A 2,395-nucleotide genomic window follows, 5' to 3' on the forward strand; every position below is an offset into this window, starting at 1 on the left:
CTCCACCTACATGGTTTCCCATACATGGCGCATTGTCTTTATACTTCTCATTTGAAGTTCTGGAGGACATACCACATTTGTGTCTTGGTGAACTCTATGGGATGTCGTAGCCTAGCTATGGTCTTATACCTTTCTTACCTCTTTTATCTTGTCCAATGGACTTACCCGAGTTTATTGTCCCGACGGGCTTATCTCGTGTTTATTGTCTTGATGGACTTAATCTCGATTCCATGTTTGTTATCTCGATGAATTTCATCTCTGTGGATGTCATGGAGTCTTTCATCTATTCGCCATCCTGACATATTATTAGATGATGCCATAGAGTCTTTCATCCACGGTCTTACTCATTATACCTGGCTGCCATAACGTCTTTCATCTATGGTCTTACACCGTAAACCTTATATTACTTACCTTACTGCCATGACATCTTTTATTCATGGTCGTACGCCATTATTAGTACCTTGTACCATGTTGCCATGACATCTTTCATCAATGGTCTTACACTACGTACCATATACCAGACTGTCATAGCCTCTTTCATCTATGGTCTTATGCTATATACCGTCGTCATAATGTTGTCCTGAAGGACTAGTCTATACTGTCGTCGTGAAAAATCCCATTCTATGATTTCATTCCCAAATCCTCCTCTCATTACCTCCTAAATACCACCTAACATTAATGCTCGAACACCATAGTGTTCCTTCGACAAGCTCTGGAGCTTCACCCTAGGTGGTAAATAAAGGTTCACTCCCCATTTCCCATCCTAACTTCATTTATCCCTTAAGGTGTCCCTAGACAAATGATGCATGCTCATATCATCATCATCATTCATGCTTATGCAAATATGACATACTTAAACAACGTAAACCATAATAGTGGATTTGGAATATGGAACTTACTTGAAACTTCATCATTTCCATTACTTAGCTTCCTCGAACACTAGAGCTTCCATACTCGAGGCAGTAGCTTACAACCCAAAACCCATTGATTAAACTTACACTACATCTCAAAAGCTTAAGCTTCCGTAAGCATGTAGAACCCTTAAAATGGTTCTGATGTCCATAACTTAATCCTATGTACACAGAAGGGTTAAGAACCTTACCCGCTTGCTAATTTCCCTACTTTTTCAGCTCTATCCTCATGAAGTTTGCTCCATACAAACCCTTCCATAGCTATTCCTTCTTCGAGCTATAGAAGAAGATGATGAACAGGAGAAATTAGACATGGCTGGAAAGAAAATCATCTCTAGGAGCCATCTCCTAGCTATTTATAGCATTTCCCACGCTACTTCCAATCTTATGTGAGTCGTCCACAGCTAATCATGATGTCTCCCACTATGCAACCGACAAGTTTTGTCCTAACTGAACTATAATTAGATCTTAACAATGTCCAATTCGGTTTTTAACTATCCTATTTCTTTGAATATAGGACGTCATCTTATGATCTCTTTCAATTTAGTCCCTTAGTTATTCTAAATTTTGGGTTTATTAGAAATCAGATGTTACATTGAGCATCTTCAGTTATTCCCGTTCTCAGTATACGATAACACAACTGATTGGTTGGACTCGTTAGAACCGGGTTCCATCACCACATGAAATAATATAGTGAAAAAATTTCTATACAAAATTTTCCCAATTAGTCAAACCATTTAGCTAAGGCGAGAATTTGTCTATTTTAAACAATTTGAAGGAGAATCCTTGTACGAGGTCTGGGAGTGTTTCAAAAGAATGTCAAGAAAATGCCCATATCATTGGCTGTAAGTATGACACCAACTATGGAAGCTGTAAAGGAAGAAAACAAGGATGATAGATTCATATGAATCGTAGAAAAGCTCAACCATTTGGAGACGTTTGTTAAGCCAACTAAAATAGAGCCCTATTCTGAAAGCCAACTGGAGGAGACAAGCTACATAAATAAATTGGGTTGAGATTCTTATTCAAATACCTATAATCCCTGTTAGAGAGATCATCCGGACCTCAAGTGACAAGGCAATCAAGGAGGCGCAAATTAAGCTCAAACTCAATCGAATCCTTCTTACCAACCTCCACCAATGCAACAACATATCGTGGGTAACAACCATACTGTTTGTGGTTAAATATTCGACCAACTAGAAGGGGAGATGCAAACAATGAAGATAGAAATTTGACAAGTCTAAGTGACATGCAAACGAATCAAATCCTAAATAGATAACCTATGCAACCAACTGAGCTAATTACCTACGATGTTCTAAAAACAAAATGGCCAGAGTCTCCCTAGTAATACTGAGAATAATCCTCGAAAAGATGGGCAGGGTCACGTAAAGGAAATCACGGTAAAACTGGGCAAGGAATTGAAGCTACCAATTGAACCCACCTATGAAGAGGAGAAAGTTATGAAGGAAGTTAATGAGCTCACA

The 2,395-nt window shown here is 38.7% G+C and overlaps 1 non-coding gene across 1 annotated transcript; it reads right to left on the minus strand.

Moving 5' to 3' along the window:
* Positions 1–1,650: 1,650 nt before the first annotated feature.
* Positions 1,651–1,756, minus strand: LOC121215158 (small nucleolar RNA R71). The gene has a single exon (XR_005910887.1). It is a non-coding gene; the product is annotated as a small nucleolar RNA R71 (small nucleolar RNA).
* Positions 1,757–2,395: the final 639 nt, after the last annotated feature.

The sequence above is a fragment of the Gossypium hirsutum genome, chromosome D02 (genome assembly GCF_007990345.1).
Source record: "Gossypium hirsutum isolate 1008001.06 chromosome D02, Gossypium_hirsutum_v2.1, whole genome shotgun sequence".
Lineage (NCBI taxonomy): Eukaryota > Viridiplantae > Streptophyta > Magnoliopsida > Malvales > Malvaceae > Gossypium > Gossypium hirsutum.